Source organism: Ranitomeya imitator, chromosome 5 (assembly GCF_032444005.1).
Source record: "Ranitomeya imitator isolate aRanImi1 chromosome 5, aRanImi1.pri, whole genome shotgun sequence".
Taxonomy (NCBI): domain Eukaryota; kingdom Metazoa; phylum Chordata; class Amphibia; order Anura; family Dendrobatidae; genus Ranitomeya; species Ranitomeya imitator.
In genome coordinates this window covers 263,237,114-263,254,000 of record NC_091286.1, presented here as the reverse complement: position 1 = coordinate 263,254,000, position 16,887 = coordinate 263,237,114, and positions in this window count along the sequence as shown.

The following is a 16,887-nucleotide window of genomic DNA, read 5'->3' as shown; positions in this document are numbered from 1 at the left end:
TGGTGTGGAAACATCCAGAGCCACCGTGCACAGGCGTGTGCAGGAAATGGGCTACAGGTGCCGCATTCCCCAGGTAAAGCCACTTTTGAGCTACAGAGAAGCAGCACTGGACTGTTGCTAAGTGGTCCCAAGTACTTTTTTCTGATGAAAGCAAATTTTGCATGTCATTCGGAAATCAAGGTGCCAGAGTCTGGAGGAAGACTGGGGAGAAGGAAATGCCAAAATGCCTGAAGTCCAGTGTCAAGTACCCACAGTCAGTGATGGTGTGGGGTGCCATGTCAGCTGCTGGTGTTGGTCCACTGTGTTTCATCAAGGGCAGGGTCAATGCAGCTAGCTATCAGGAGATTTTGGAGCACTTCATGCTTCCATCGGCTGAAATGCTTTATGGAGATGAACATTTCATTTTTCAGCACGACCTGGCACCTGCTCACAGTGCCAAAACCACTGGTAAATGGTTTACTGACCATGGTATTACTGTGCTCAATTGGCCTGCCAACTCTCCTGACCTGAACCCCATAGAGAATCTGTGGGATATTGTGAAGAGAAAGTTGAGAGACGCAAGACCCAACACTCTGGATGAGCTTAAGGCCGCTATTGAAGCATCCTGGGCCTCCATAACATCTCAGCAGTGTCACAGGCTGATTGCCTCCATGCCACGCCGCATTGAAGCAGTCATTTCTGCCAAAGGATTCCTGACCAAGTATTGAGTGCATAACTGAACATTATTATTTGTTGGTTTTTTTGTTTGTTATTAAAAAACACTTTTATTTGATTGGATGGGTGAAATATGCTAATTTATTGAGACAGGTTTTTTGGGTTATCAGGAGTTGTATGCCAAAATCATCAGTATTAAAACAATAAAAGACCTGACAAATTTCAGTTGGTGGATAATGAATCTATAATATATGAAAGTTTAATTGTAATCATTACATTATGGTAAATAATGAAATTTAACACTATATGCTAATTTTTTGAGAAGGACCTGTATATACCCAATTCTGGTAAGTTTGCTCCCCATCCTGGTATATATATACCCCACCCTGGTGTATATGTCCCCCATTCTGCTGCTGTTCTTTAATGCAAAGAAAAATAAAATTCCACTCACCTTCCCTTTGTTCTTCCCCGCCATGCAGCGTCATCTTTTGAAGCTGGCAGCTAACTTCAGTGTGCAAGCGACGGGAACGCTTGACATCACTGCCATGTGTCCCCAGTCACGTGCACGCTGACGTCAGGTACTGGCAGGTACGGACTGGGGCTGAAATTCAGCCCTGGCATTTGAAATCACACAGGCTCATGTTGTCCCCATCCCCAAGCACCAGATGTAATATATTACGAATATTCCCCTGGATGGTGGAAAGTAAGATTTACCACAAGACCAATATACTAATGATACCCGTGACCTGCTGGGGTAAGTGACGGAGTCAGCGACTTTGTGCTCCTTCACAATTCTTAGCAGTATGGGTGTCTTGAGAACACTGATTCTGTTAACAATGTAGAAGACAAGGCAGCCCACAACCAAACAGGCCCTTCTGGCATTTGCCAGAATTGCCAAATGGCCAGTCTGGCCCTGTTTACTGGTCTCTGATCGGCTGGCTTCATGTATTGTAGCTTTGCGCCACACTACACTTCAGCTGAATGTGCAACCACGGACGCACATCCAGTTGAAGTTTGCAATGCTGTCAGCAGGCCCCTCACCCACATTGGCCCGATCGCAGTCACGACCTCTGTGAATGCAATCATTACACACCTGAAAGCGATGCATTAACCCCTTCACGACATGCGCCATACTAGTACTGCGCATGTCGTGTCTCCCCCTTTGGTGTGGGCTCCGGCGGTGAGCCCACAACAAAGTCGGGACATGTCAGCTGTTTTGTACAGCTGACATGTGCGCACAATAGCGGCGGGTGAAATCGCGATTCACCCGCCACTATTAACCTGTTAAATGCCGCTGTCAAATGCTGACAGCGGCATTTAACTACCGCTTTCAGCTGCGCTGCTGGAAATGAGCGCATCGCCGACCTCCCGTCACATGATCGGGGGTCGGCGATGCATCAGGATGGTAACCATAGAGGTCCTTGAGACCTTTATGGTTACTGATGCCGGCCTGCTGTGAGTGCCACTCTGTGGTCGGCGCTCATAGCAAGCCTGCAATTCAGCTACATAGCAGCAATCTGATGATCGCTGCTATATAGCTGAGCCGATCGAGTGGGGCCAGCTTCTAGCCTCCCATGGAGGCTATTGAAGCATGGCAAAAGTTAAAAAAATGTTTTTAAAAATATGAAAAAAAAAATAAAAAAATATAAAAGTTTAAATCACCCCCCTTTCTCCCCATCCAAAATAAAACAATAAAAAAATCAAACCTATACATATTTGGTATCGCCGCGTTCAGAATCGTTCAGTCTATCAATAAAAAAAAAAGCATTAACCTGATCGCTAAACAGTGTAGCGAGACAAAAATTCGAAATGCAAGAATTAAGTTTTTTTGGTCGCCGCGACATTGCATTAAAATGCAATAACGGGCGATCCAAAGAACGTATCTGCATAAATGTGAAATAATTAAAAACGTCAGCTCGGCACGCAAAAAATAAGCCCCCATCTGACCTCAGATCACGAAAAATGGAGACGCTATGGGTATTGGAAAATGGCGCTTCTTTTCTTCTTTTTAGCAAAGTTTTGAATTTGTTTTTACCATTTAGATAAAAAATTTCCTAGACATGTTTGGTGCCTATGAACTCGTAATGACCTGGAGAATCATAATATCAGGTCAGTTTTAGCATTTAATGAACCTAGCAAAAAAGCCAAACAAAAAACCAGTGTGGGACTTCACTTTTTTGCAATTTCACCACATTTGGACTTTTTTTTCCCGTTTTCTAGTACAAGACATGATAAAACCAATGGTGTCTTTCAAAAGTACAACTCATCCCGCAAAAAATAAGCCCTCACATGACCATAGTGATGGAAAAATAAAAAAGTTATGGCTCTGGGAAGGAGGGGAGCGAAAAACAAAAACGCAAAAGCGAAAAAAGGCCGCGGCGTGAATTGTTGCTTCATACATTACAGATTACAATATTGCCAATAATAGTGAGGTGCAGTGTTTTACATAAAGAACCAGTACATTATTTATATCGATAGTTATTTAACAGGTTCTCATTTTATGAGGTAAAATTGGTGCCCAAGTTCCTTCAGCATGGCACAATATTCCTCAGACAACCATTAATAACCTGATTTATAACAGCAAAGGCGTGTGAGTGTGTGTATTTCTGCCCATAGCACTCATACTCGATACTGAATAAATCAAGACATTTTTTTAATTTTAATTCTACTTTTTTATCATTTGCATATTATTAACATTTCCATCAATCCTGTAACTTCCAGAATTCAACGATTTTTCTTTATTAGTGTTGCAATTTCAGTATTGAGGAGTCTAGAGGAAAAAAAATGAATACAGTTTGTTTATATGTCCTAATAAAGTGATATTCACCGCAACAGGGTAAGTGCGCGCCTACTTTTTTCTATTTTGCCATTGAAAAAATAAAGATGACAGCTTTTTTTTACCAGAGTAAAAAAAAAAGCAAAAAAAAAAAAAACCTGATTTGAAAGAAATAATTCATTTTCTGATAATACATTACCTTTAAAATCACTTGTCATTGTTCTCTAGATTCTTGGAAAATGAAAGGTCCGTCAAATGTCTGAAAAATAATTATTCTGATTTGTAGTGAATTACAATTCCACTTTCGCAATGCAAAGCAGATTTAGTTGGTGCGTGTTACAATTTTTTCCAAGGTGAAAAGACAAATTAACAAAAGAACGTTTTATGTCAAATATTCACATTATAGCATTAATGCATGTTTTTTTTTTATACAGACCACCTTTTAATTTGAGAAAAGTGCAGCATTCCAAAGGTAGATGCTGCATAAAACCTTGTATAGGTTGTATAGGTAATGTGTAGGGATGAGCGAGTAGTGAAATATTCAGACTCGCTATACTCATAACGAGTAGGTCTTAATACTCGGGTATTTATAACGAGTAGCGAGTCCAATGCAAGTCAATGGGAAATACGAGAAATTTTATGCTGGACCCCGCAAAGCACTCGGGGGGCCTGAGGAAAAGGCTGAAATGGGTGAATGATTGTTTAAAGGCAGGTGCTAAAAAGCTGTGTGTTGGTTAACGCAGGAAGAAGCCACCCACTACTGTCCTTGTTGTTCCACTGCCACTGCACAATGTGCAGGCATAATGTCTTCAAAAAATTACCCTTAGGGGCTGTATCATGGTTGACACAAGGAAGGATGCCTCAAGAGCCAGACAATTATGACACTAGACTACTAACACGGTAGTTCCAGTGCCCAATGTGCAGGCATACACATAGTATTTCCAAAAAATTGCCCAAGGGGCTTTATCATGGTTGACGCAGGAAGGAGGCCTCAAGAGCCAGACAATTATGACACTAGACTACTAACACGGTAGTTCCAGTGCCCAATGTGCAGGTATACACATAGTGTTTCCAAAAAATTAGCTCTAGGGGCTGTATCATGTTTGATGCAATAAGGAGGCCTCAAGAGTCAGACAATTGTGAAACTAGACTACTATGTGCAGGCATAGACATAGTGTTTCTAAACTTAGCCCAAGGGGCTGTATCATGGTTGACACAGGAAGGAGGCCTCAAGAGCCAGACAATTATGAAACTAGACTACTATGTACAGGCATAGACATAGCATTTCCAAAAATTAGCCCAAGGGGCATGATACCATGGTTGATGCAGGAAGGAGGTCTCATCACAATTGCCTCCGATGGGAAATATTAATGAATGCAACATTGTTTCTAGCTTGTTGACCATGAGGTACAAGTGGCAGAAGCAAGAGTAGAATACACATGTAATTAAAAGGAGGAAAGGGGTTTGTATGGGAAGGGATGGACGTGATCACCAGTAGCATAAAATAATGTTTTAGTTGACTTTAGGTTGGGATGATGTCATCTGGAGGGCTTAAAAACTGTGGCAAAATCCAGTCCTTGTTAATTTTTATCAGAGTCACCCTGTGTGAAATCTTGCTCCATACCCTGCTGATGGGCACTCAAAGATTCCATGTTTAGATTATGCAGTGATTCTTTCAACATACATAGCATAAGGATGATAACGCTGATAATACCCTGATCACCGCTCACGAGGTTGGTGCAGTACTCAAAGTTATCAAGCACCTTACAAATGTCAGCGATCCACACCCATTCGACAGTTGTTATGTGTTTTGGCTGAGTCGCAGTCTGATGGGCATGTTTAAGCTGGTATTCAGAAAGTGCCCTCTGATGCTCACTAATCCTTGCCAACATATGATATGTTGAGTTCCAATGTGTGGGCAGGTCGGAAATGAGTTGGTGATTTGGCAAATTAAATTGCTTTTGAAGCGCTGCAAGATTGGCAACAGCGGTAGAGGAATGGCGGAAATGGGCACAAAAACGGCGCACCATCTCAAGTAGGTACGGCAAGTCAGGGTATGTTTTGATAAATTTCTGAACCCCTAGGTTCAGCATGTGAGCCATGCATGGCACGTGTACCAGCTTCCCGAGCCTTAATACCACCGCCATGTTACGTCCATTATCGCAGACAACCAGACCGGGTTTGAGTTGCAGTGGGGAGAGCCACTGATCGGTTTGTTGTTTATTCCACAGCTCTGCTGCAGTGCGTGGTATTTGACCTAAACAGATCAGCTTCAGCAGGGCGTGTTGCAGCTTTGTCGAGGTTCTGCTGCACACTTCCCAACTCGGGAGTGATGTGGAGGGTAATTCAGCATAGGATGAGGAGGCGGAGGAGGAGAAGGAAGAGAGGAGACTTGATGTATATGATGATGCAGAAACCATGACTGAGTTTGGGCCCGCTATACGTGGCGTGGGAGGTATAACTGATGTTCCAGTTTGCGACTTAGTCCCACCCTCCACCAGGTTCAGCCAGTGTGCCATGACAGAAAGGTATTGTCCTTGTCCACAACTACTTGTCCACGTGTCTGTTGTTAGGTGGACCATCCCAGTTACTGCGTCAGTGAGAGCACGCTTTAGATTGTTTAACATGTGCTGGTGTAATGCAGGGACGACACAGCGGGAAAAATAGTGCCAGCTGGGAACAGAGTATCGTGGGGCAGCCACCGCCAAGAGATCACGGAAAGACTGTGTCCCACAAGCCTAAATGGCAACATCTCCACGGCTAGCAACTTGGCAATGTGTGCGTTTAGTATTTGTGCTTGTGGGTGCGTGGGTTGGTATTTACGCTTCCTTTCATAGATCTGGGGCACGGACAACTGGATGCTTGGCTGGGACAAAAAAGTGGATGGGATTGTTGTGTCCTGTATCTCTGCAACCGCAGCTTGTGAGCAGGAGGTATGAGCATCTGCTTCCTGGCCTGCAGATTGGGAAGGATGGATCACAGGTGACATGGCAGTGGTTTGACCCGCAGACACTGATTTGGTACTCTATTGTTCCACCCACCGACTAGGGTGCTTGGCTTCCATGTGTTTATAGATACTGGTGGTGCTCTGGTTGCCCTTGCCCTGGCCTCTGCTCAGCTTCGTATGGCAGATACTACAGATGGCAAGGTTTGGTTCAGAAGAACTATCTGAAAAAAATTCCAGACAGAGGATGAACGCCCCCTTGCCTTGACTTGGGGCACAGAGGGATTGCGCTTGGCAACCGTTGACACACTTTGCACGCTGCTCAAACCAGTAGCCCTTGGTGCCTTTGTTGGTGCTAAGTAACCACCTTCTTCCTCTGCTGCTGTGCTGGCTATGCGTACCAACGGTCCAGGTCGGATGAGTGGACTCATCATCGACCCTCTCGTCATCCAACTCATCCTCCTTCCATGTTGATATTGTCAACTGGCCAGATGGCAACTGTGTTTCATCATCATCAGCCTCCACCTCTTGAGCCAGTATATCACGTGGCTGAAAGTGGCTTTCTTCTGTCTGTGGGTTTTCAAATATTTGGCCACTAACAGACGATACCTCCTCACATTCCTCTTCAATGTTGTGCATTGAGAGGCCAGAGGCAACCAAAGGATCATATGTACCAAACAGATCATCGGAGTGGCCAAGCATGGGGTCAAATGTTTTCTGTGACTGCTGAGGTGGGGAGGAAGTAGGAACAGGTTGAGGATTGGATGACCCAGTGTTTTGTGTATGGACAGTAGACTGTGTAATCGTGGAGGATTGGGTGGTACTAGATAATTTCATTAAGGCCTTTTCTTCCATCCAAGACAGTATCTGCTCTTGCTCTTCAGGCTTCCAGACACGTTTATGTTCCAGACTGGGAATTTTAGACAGGAACATAGATGCATCAACCTTCTTCTGTCTCCCTGACTCAGCGCCTTGTCGGGCACCACTGACAACCCCACGTCCACGTCCCTGCAACAGGCTTTTGGGGAATTTGTTTTTTTTGTGACATAGTTGCAGAAGTTCAGATGCAGATATTGGAATACAAGGAACAGTTCGTGCTTTGTGGAAGGTAGCACTACAGCCTAGTACTGCTTTGTGTTTTACAAACAGCACCGCAAGGGTAAAAAAATTGAAATGAGTTTACCGCCGAATATTTAGCTCCACAGTCAACACAGAAGACAACGGAGCTGGATGCGTGTCAGTTGTACAGTAACGTGAGTGCTATTCGATGTGCAAACAGCACCGTAAAGGCAAAAGTATTAAACTGAGGCTAACGCCAAATATTTTGCTCGGAAGTCACCACAGAAGACTGCGGTGCTGGCTGCCTGCCTGTTAGTTGTGCAGTAACGTGCTTGCTATTCGGTGTGCAAACAACACCGTAAAGGCACAATAATTGAAATGAGTTTAAAGGGACACTGTCACCTGAATTTGGAGGGAACAATCTTCAGCCATGGAGGCGGGGTTTTGGGGTTTTTGATTCACCCTTTCCTTACCCGCTGGCTGCATGCTGGCTGCAATATTGGATTGAACTTCATTTTCTGTCCTCCGTAGTACACGCCTGCACAAGGTGCAATCTTGCCTTGTGCAGGTGTGTACTAAGGAGGACAGAGAATGAACTTCAATCCAATATTGCAGCCAGCATGCAGCCAGCGGGTAAGGAAAGGGTGAATCAAAAACCCGAAAACCCCGCCTCCATGGCTGAAGATTGTTCCCTCCAAATTCAGGTGACAGTGTCCCTTTAACACTGAATATTTTGCTTGACAATCACCACAGAAGACAACGGAGCTGGATGCGTGTCAGTTGTGCAGTAACGTGTGTGCTATTCGATGTGCAAACAGCACTGCAAGAGCAAAAAAATTGGCCTGCAGGGGTAAATTTGACCCCAAAAATAGCCGGGAAAACTGTCACTACTTCCTGACCTTATACAGTACTTTCAGCAAGAGCAGAGATATTGATGTACTATGTATGTACTGCATCTCTCCTGACTGTCTCCCTGTACTACTACGGTCACTTACTACTAGAATACCTTTCACAAGAGCTTTTGTGTTTTTTTAGATGATTTCTGGACGATTTCCAAAAGCACAACTCTCCCTAGCAGCTGCTCACACTCTCCCTACACTAGTGCTAGCTGTGTTCTGGATGCAATGTGCAGAAAATGGCGCCGGCAGGGCTTGTATAGAGCCTGTGAGTCATAGCGTACTATGATGACTCATCTATGACCCTGCGCAACAGCCAATCACAGTAATGCCACCCACAACCAAGAAGATTGCGGCATTACTGTGATTGGCTAATGCTGGACGGGAGATACGAATATTGCAAGGCGAGTAGTGAAATACTTGCTAGGATTCGAGTACCACAAGTACTGCATTACTCGCCGAGCACCGAATCCTAATGAATATGCTGGCTCATCCAAGGGTGATAGTTTTGAAGCATCTTGATAGATATAATAAATACTCCTTACTCCCCGTTTGCATAGTTTACACTAACATGTGATTATGCTCCAAAATTGCGCCAAAAATGTATCTGACTTTAATCTTAGCATAATTTTGGTGCATTTTGCTGGACATGTTATACACCTTTCTACTCACATGTTATACACCTTTCTACTCCTTATACCACTTCTGTCCTCACTTTACAACTGAATTTTGCACAATCGAGTAAAATGAGAAAAACTCTGCTACAATTCCAGGAATGTCGCCGTTGGGTCTCCGGACTATTGCTCTGTTGGAATGTTGATGACCAGCGGCCATACAGCGACTGTTGACTGGCTGCAGTGCTAACAAGACATAATAAAGTCACAAGCTTTGAGACCCACCGCCTTCATCAATTGAATGTCATCAGTGCGGGAGTTTAGTATAATCTTTTCTTATTTTGCTTGGGAGACTCGGCATTTAAAAACAGATTGTCCAAGTAGTGGACAACACCTATAATTAATGTGGTACACTTCATTATCTCAAGTAGTCACTTTTTTAAACTTTGACAAAAAAGTGTCTAAAAAGAAATCCATGTACGTTTCCTTAGGACAACTTGAGCCAGAATTCTATTTTATTTTGACAATCTTGCTTAGTTGGTCGATTTTTATTCTGTCCCATTTTTAACATTTCGGACACAATTTTTCCTGAATAGATTACAGTAAGTTCTCTGCCTAACTAAAATATGCTGATTGCGTGGGAGCTTGTGATCTGATGTCCAGATTAGTTTCCACACACGTGAGCTATAGTTGGTAATATGATTAGGTAGCGGAGGCTAAAAATGGAGCTGACTTTATGAAGGTGCTGAAGGTTATAAATCTAGCAGCTGAAAAGGCGGCACATTATGATCGTTCAGTATTTCGGATGCCACTGGTGCACAAAATCCATATTATATACGTGACATAAGATTACAAACTCCTTTAGTTTTGCTGTGTTCAAGTGAAATGAATAAGTGGTTGTGAATGTCAGTAGAATTCTCAGCACAATAGAAAGACACATAATGGTAGTTGTTCTTTAAAACGGAGGCTTATACTAAAGCACCATGGTGCCCATTACATTTTTCTTTATTTTTTATTTTATTTTTTTCCCTGATGCATGGAATGCATTCAGCATTTTTACATAAGTAATGCTTCAATCATACTATATCTAGAAGGAATAGAATTGGTTTGGCAAAAAGATTAAATATTGGGATAGTAAATAATGTATAAAGGTCAACAGATTTGTGTGATCTATCTACAGTACAGACCAAAAGTTTGGACACACCTTCTCATTTAAAGATTTTTCTGTATTTTCATGACTATGAAAATATGTGTTATATTCTAGGTTCTTCAAAGTAGCCACCTTTTGCTTTGATGACTGACTTGCACCCTCTTGGCATTCTCTTGATGAGCTTAATCATGGTACCATGATTAAAGGCTGTTAGCTGAAACATGTTGGTTGTTCATCCCAGGTTGTGGTGACCAGGATCCATGTCTTTTTCTTAATGTACTACTGTACCGAATAAAAGTTTTTCCTTTTTTTTTTTTTTTTTACAAAAAAGATAACTTTCCTTCTTGATTTCATCGCTGGAGGTTTCTTATACGGCGTTGTTACAAAGTTTATATAGCACTTTTAGTAAGATATAACAAAAAGAGCAGCCCTCAGACATCACCAAAACAAATGAAACTTTCAAAACTTACAAGAAACGATGAGAAATGCAAAATCACAAATTTGATGAAAATGTAATACTTTAATAGGGTATTTTCAAGTTCTTAAAGGGACACTGTCACCTGGATTTGGAGGGAACAATCTTCAGCCATGGAGGCAGGGTTTTTGGGTTTTTGATTCACCCTTTCCTTACCCGCTGGCTGCACGCTGGCTGCAATATTGGATTGAAGTTCATTCTCTGTCCTCCATAGTACACAAGATTGCCTTGTGCAGGCATGTACTGCAGAGGACAGAGAATGAACTTCAATCCAATATTGCAGCCAGCATGCAGCCAGCGGGTAAGGAAAGGGTGAATCAAAAACCCCAAAACCCCGCCTCCATGGCTGAAGATTGTTCCCTCCAAATTCAGGTGACAGTGTCCCTTTAAATTGATTAAAATAGACAGAATGAAAAGAAGCAAATTTGCAATCAACTTGCTTTTTTATCTGCTGCCATTTTCCTGCAATGAGAGATTTTATCTTTTATAGTGTGTAAGGGGTTCCAAAGAAAAAATAAAAAAATAAAGATTATTATTCCATATACCATAGAGCTTGGCCTCCAGACCCTGGCAGAGAATGTGCAGTAGCTACTGTACATTATTGAGAAAGCGTTAACTTTTAACATCCTAGTCACTTCTCTCCAGCACATTGATTTTTATACAGCAAGTTATCTGCACACCTCCCTTGCCATTCCTCCTTTCCCTCTTATCTTCTGAAGAGATGCAGTTATAAATCACCAGCCTGGCAACTTTCGCAGTAGAGCTGCCAAACATGGCTTTCTGGTTCTCAACTTTTGTTGTCCTGAGCTGTGTACTTGTTCACATGCCCTGTCCTTTCTAGGTGTAAATACTGTGATAACAGTGTAGACTCAGAATAATTATTGATAACTGAATATATTATAGCAAAACTTGTGATCAGCGTTATAGTTTTGCTAATACTACAGTTCTACTATTCACGAGAACTGTCATTGAAGGAGGAGGGTCAACCCCGCTAAAAACCAGAAAAGCATGGAAACTAAGGAAACTGCACAGTTGTGTGCTGCTCAAGAGACAACTGGAGAATATTCCTTTAAAAGTGATGCATGAGATCTGTTCTATAATTTAGACACAGAGACGCACAGGTCTCCAAACATGAAATCCAAAATGCTTCACATATAATAATAATCCTGATAAATCACCACTATAGTAAGTCTCAAATGTAGCATGCAAAAATCCATGCACTTGCTGAAAAGCATCCCCATTCAAAAGTATGAAACTGATATTTCGGCAGCATATCATCAAATATACTCAACTTTATTATGTCTATGCAATGTACATAAAAACTGCAAGACACAGTAGAATAAAAGCAGGCTCAGGGACCCCTTACAAAATATGAGTATTAGGTAGTAACACTGTCATATTGTCATTCAGAGAGTTTGGCTTGATAGGTGTTGTTAGCTTATTACGTCCTGTCAGGTCATTGTTTGACAGCAACCCTAGATCTGTGAGAAAAATAATCCCAAAGTTAGGTCTATAAACATAGCTTATTTCCTGTTTAGTCGCAGATTTTAGATGTTGGGAAATGACTGGCCAGAAGATATGTAATTTCCCTTTGCTTAATGTTTATTCACATATTGTATAGGTCACGGGAAAAGATATTCAATGCTGGAACACCACCAACAAGACGAAAACTCCTGACATTTATCACTCACCCCATCAAGGATATTGTGCCATGCAGTCAAACCAGAGAGTCGAATACAGGATATACCAGACAATTGTCAAGTGGTGTCCACAAAACTGTGTGATACAATTCTTGAAATCATAGAACTGCATTATACGGTGCCTAAAGAGTGTGTGAAACAAGAGAAAACACAACAATGCATCCAACGTAACCGCCTAAGTATTGATTTACCCCCCAGCTCATTCATTCTGCAAACAGGCTGCTGGAAGTCCCCAGACAAAACAATATTTAGTGATTTCCTCTTCTATCGTAGCTTATTTCTAGGGTGAGGCCAGAAGGCCATGCATTGTTCCTGGGGCGGCTGTAAACCACCATGGCCGTTATCTGTTTTTGCAGAGGAACAACATTAATCTGCAAAGCTGTGCGGACACACACCACCCTTATTGTCCTATGTCGTTCATTTGCAATTAGTTTCATATATTCTTTTATGTACTCACTTTTCATAATATTGCAGACATGAATAATTGTATTCCTCTGCTTTAAAGGGATATCAGGGACTTTACAAAAAACAAAAATGTACCTGAGTATTAACAGACAGGTAATTGCAACTTACACACTTGTTGTGCACGGCGCCGTTCTTCCCCGACACAGAACGCTCCTGCCGGGGATTCAGTAGCCTCTGCTGACATCACGTCTGCAGAGTGAAGGCTTCTTTTCCAGTCTGTTCTGTTGACGGGACAGGATTTCCAAGGTTATTATGATTGACAGCCAGATCCACGCTGCCTAACTGGGGAGCCGACTGTCAATCAGAATTACCTTGGAAGTCCCGCCCTGTTGCGTCAGCAGAGGCAGCTGAATCCCCGTGTCAGGGAATAACAGCATTGGGCACAACAGGCAGATAAGTTGCAATTACCTGCCTGTTAGTGCTTAGGTACATTTTTTGTTTTTTTGTAGAGTCCTGGATGCGCTCTTTAAGGTTTCTCCTTTGTGATCACAACAGATATTTACATTGGCAATCTACAGAAAGCGGGACACTGATAATGCTTTGTCCCGACATTACAATACTAATTAGAGTGGGTCTATCTATTCTGTCCATTTTGAATCATTGGGATAAGTAATCTTTTGATATTGTTTTTACATTCTATCCGTAACTATGGAGACACAGAGATCTGCATAGGAGCTGTACACACAAAACAATAGGATATTTTATTCAAGACAAAGTTACTTTCTGTCGCCTTCAGCTGCATTGCCGGAAATGAAAGAGCTACAAAAGTGTACGGAGATTTTATTTTATACTATACTAGCTATTGAACCCGTTCTACGCCCGGGTGGCGAGCATTTATATTGGTATATGGTCTCCATCCTGGTATGTGCTGCTCCATCCTGTGTCCCCATCCTGTCATGTGCTGCTCCATCCTGCGCCCCCATTCTGTCATGTGCTGCACCCATCCTGCGCCCCCATCCTGTCATGTGCTGCACCCATCCTGCGCCCCCATCCTGTCATGTGCTGCTCCATCCTGCGCCCCCATCCTGTCATGTGCTGCTTCATCCTGCGTCCCCATCCTGTCATGTGCTGCTCCCATCCTGCACCCCCATTCTGTCATGTGCTGCACCCATCCTGCGCCCCCATCCTGTCATGTGCTGCTCCCATCCTGCGCCCCCATCCTGTCATGTGCTGCACCCATCCTGCGTCCCCATCCTGTCATGTACTGCTCCCATCCTGCGCCTCCATTCTGACATGTGCTGCACCCATCCTGCGCCTCCATTCTGACATGTGCTGCTCCCATCCTGCGCCACCGTTCTGTAATTTGCTGCTCCCATCCATATGCCCTATACGCTGCTCCATAAAGGTTTATGGCCCCCATAAGATGCTCCATAGTATATGCCCCGTACACTGCTCCATAAAGGTTTATGGCCCCCATAAGATGCTCCATGGTATATGCCCCCGTACACTGCTCCATTATGGTTTATGGCCCCCATAAGATGCTCCATGGTATATGCCCCCATACACTGCTCCATAAAGGTTGATGGCCCCCATAAGATGCTCCACAGTATATGTCCCCGTGCGCTGTTCCATAAAGGTTTATGGCCCCCATAAGATGCTCCATGGTATATGCCCCCGTACACTGCTCCATTATGGTTTATGGCCCCCATAAGATGCTCCATGGTATATGCCCCCGTACACTGCTCCATTATGGTTTATGGCCCCCATAGGATGCTCCATTGTATATGCCCCCGTACACTGCTCCATTATGGTTTATGGCCCCATAAGATGCTCCATGGTATATGCCCCCGTACACTGCTTCATTATGGTTTATGGCCCCATAAGATGCTCCATTGTATATGCCCCCGTACACTGCTCCATTATGGTTTATGGCCCCCATAAGATGCTCCATGGTATATGCCCCCGTACACTGCTCCATTATGGTTTATGGCCCCATAAGATGCTCCAGTGTGTATGCCCCTGTACACTGCTCCATTATGGTTTATGGCCCCCATAAGATGCTCCATAGTGTATGCCCCCGTACACTGCTCCATTATCGTTGATGGCCCCCATAAGATGCTCCATTGTATATGCCCCCGTACACTGCTCCATTATGGTTTATGGCCCCATAAGATGCTCCATTGTATATGCCCCCATACACTGCTCCATTATGGTTTATGGCCCCATAAGATGCTCGATGGTATATGCCCTGTATGCTGCTGCAATATATGAAAAAAAAAATACCATACTCACCTATCGTCGCTGGGCGCCGAGTGCTGGGGGGCCTGAGCAGGCGGGGACACCGGCGCGCTGTGGGGGTCAGGTGCTGGTATCGCCGCTAGTTCAGGCCCCCAGCACTTGCTATATTCACCTGGCCCCGTTCCACCGCTGCGCGCCTCCATCTTCCTGCTCCTCTGGCTGTGACTGGTCAGTCAGCGGGCGGCGCGCATTAAGCACGTCATCGCGCCCTCTGAACTGAACGTCACAGGCAGAGGATCGGGAAGATGGTGGCGCGCAGCGGTGGAACGGAGCCAGGTGAATATAGCCGATACTTACCTTCCTGGCGGTCCCTGCATCTCTGTTGGAGATCGCGGTGTGCGTTCAGTGTTTACGCATACCGCGATCTCCTGGGAGCGGCACTCTGTGGGAGCCAGACTGCGCCGGCGCTTGCGCTTACGCAGTCTATAAAGGCTTCGGACAGAGTGACGCTCCCAGCGTTATATTATAAATGGGACCCTGTATGACTATCCAACCAGGGAAAAGAATATAAAATATGCTTTCTGGCAATTGAAAGTAAAGGTCCCACAGTCCCATGGTGGCTCAGTGGTTCGCACAACAGCCTTGCATGGCTGGGGTCTTGAGTTCAAATCCCACCAAGGACAACATCTGCAAGGAGTTTATATGTTCTCCCTGCTTTTGTCTAGGTTTCTTCCATATTCTTCTCACAATCCAAAGACATATTGAAAGGGAAATTAGATTGTGAGCTCCAATGGGGACAGTGATGATAATGATGTAAAAATGCGAAATGAAATGGTGCTGTGAAAAGAATGTAACTTTGTAAGTAAATATATCTATGTAAGTAAAATAAATACATGAAGACACAGTGAAACATTCAGTCGATTAGATTTGACGATTTAAAACTGGGTGGGTTATATTGCTCTATAACTCTCACTGTGCTATTTATTACTCACAGCATACTAGAAACAATAGACAGGAATGCACAAAAAAGCAAAATTCCTAACTCATTGAGTTATGAAACCCTAGCTCTGTCCCATCGTAGGAGAAGGATGCAGCTGCCATTTCCACCTTGTGCAGGCTGCTGTCAATCCCAGCGGATTACTCAGTGTCCTACAATGCACTGTTAGCGCACTGGAGCTGGAATACGACATACGTCTTTGTTCTGATTGAAACAATTTGTATGAATGTATTTAGTTCTATTTTCATCTACTTTCCACACTACAGTATCTGGAGCTTTGTAAAGTGAGAGTTTATATTCTGCCGCTCTCTTCATGGAAGGTGAATTCGATGAAAATTTCTTTGAGAATTCGTCAAACCTCATCCCCTTAATTCTTATACAGTTATTCCTAACTCCAATAAATATTTTTTAATCCAACTCTTTACCATACATCTGAAGTTTCGCCTTCTTTGTCCTTTTTGATTTCTTAAGCTGAAAACAATAGGCCTGATTCATCGAAGCTTTTTAGCCATATTTTTGGTGTAAAAAGGTTGAAAAATATTAGTACAATGTGAGGTTTTGGAAAAATGTTGCAACTTTTGGTGCTTTCATGACAATTTCACCAAGCTAAAGTGGGTAGAGCTGGGTCAAGACAGGGGTGTATTGACCCCCTCTCGTCAAACTCATAATGTGTGGTGCTGTTTATTACGCCGCAAATCTTACTCCAGCAAAGGACATGTGCATCATCGCTTCATTCATTCTCTTTGTGGCTGATCGAAATAACCTCAGCTTTTTTCTGGCAGTCTCAAAGAGAATGAATGGGACCGGAGGTGCACATATCCTGCCAAATCTACATTCACACATGGCATTTCAGAGCCCCATTTTCAGGATCAGCGAGAGTCCTAGTGGTCAGACAGCCCACCAATCAACAAATTATTATCATCTATTCTCTGGACAACTGCTAAAGATGGAAATAACTCAGAAAGTCCTAGCATCTTTT